This window comes from Volvox carteri, assembly GCF_000143455.1.
Source record: "Volvox carteri f. nagariensis unplaced genomic scaffold VOLCAscaffold_30, whole genome shotgun sequence".
In the NCBI taxonomy this organism is placed as follows: domain Eukaryota; kingdom Viridiplantae; phylum Chlorophyta; class Chlorophyceae; order Chlamydomonadales; family Volvocaceae; genus Volvox; species Volvox carteri.
In genome coordinates, this window is record NW_003307573.1 from 486,139 (window position 1) to 486,711 (window position 573).

At 68.8% G+C, this 573-nt stretch overlaps 1 protein-coding gene across 1 annotated transcript in view; it reads right to left on the reverse strand.

The window, feature by feature from the left end:
* The window catches only part of VOLCADRAFT_93196 (uncharacterized protein), a gene marked incomplete at both ends in the record, with an annotated part of 7,830 nt that overhangs the window by 4,680 nt on the left and 2,577 nt on the right, over nucleotides 1-573 (reverse strand). The gene's annotated exons all lie outside the window — the stretch shown is intronic.

Sequence of the window (573 nt, forward strand, 5' to 3'; positions counted from 1 at the left end):
CTTGCTAACCAATACACAGCACACGCGCTTTGCACGGGCGGGCGTTACGTCCGGCGTCCGAAGGCGAAGCGTTTATGTGTCTTGCGAACCTTATGTGCGTGTGTGGGGGCGTGTGTGGATGCGTGTGTGGGGGCGTGTGTGTGTGTGGGGGGGGGGCGTGTGTGGGGGCCTGTGTGTGTGTGTGGGGGCGTGTGTGGGGGCGTGTGTGGGGGCGTGTGTGGGGGCGTGTGTGGGGGCGTGTGTGGGGGCGTGTGTGGGGGCGTGTGTGGGGGCGTGTGTGGGGGCGTGTGTGGGGGCGTGTGTGGGGGCGTGTGTGGATGCGTGTGTGGGGGCGTGTGTGTGTGTGGGGGGGGGGGCGTGTGTCGGGTCTTGTGTCTTGTGTGGGGGCGTGTGTGGGGGCGTGTGTGGGGGCGTGTGTGGGGGCGTGTGTGGGGGCGTGTGTGGGGGCGTGTGTGGAGGCGTGTGTGGGGGCGTGTGTGGGGGCGTGTGTGGGGCCGAGTTCAGGCGTGCGCTCCTGCGCGCCTGCGGCTGAGGCTGTCTGCGCATGTGCGTGTCTGTCTGTCTGTCTGCCTG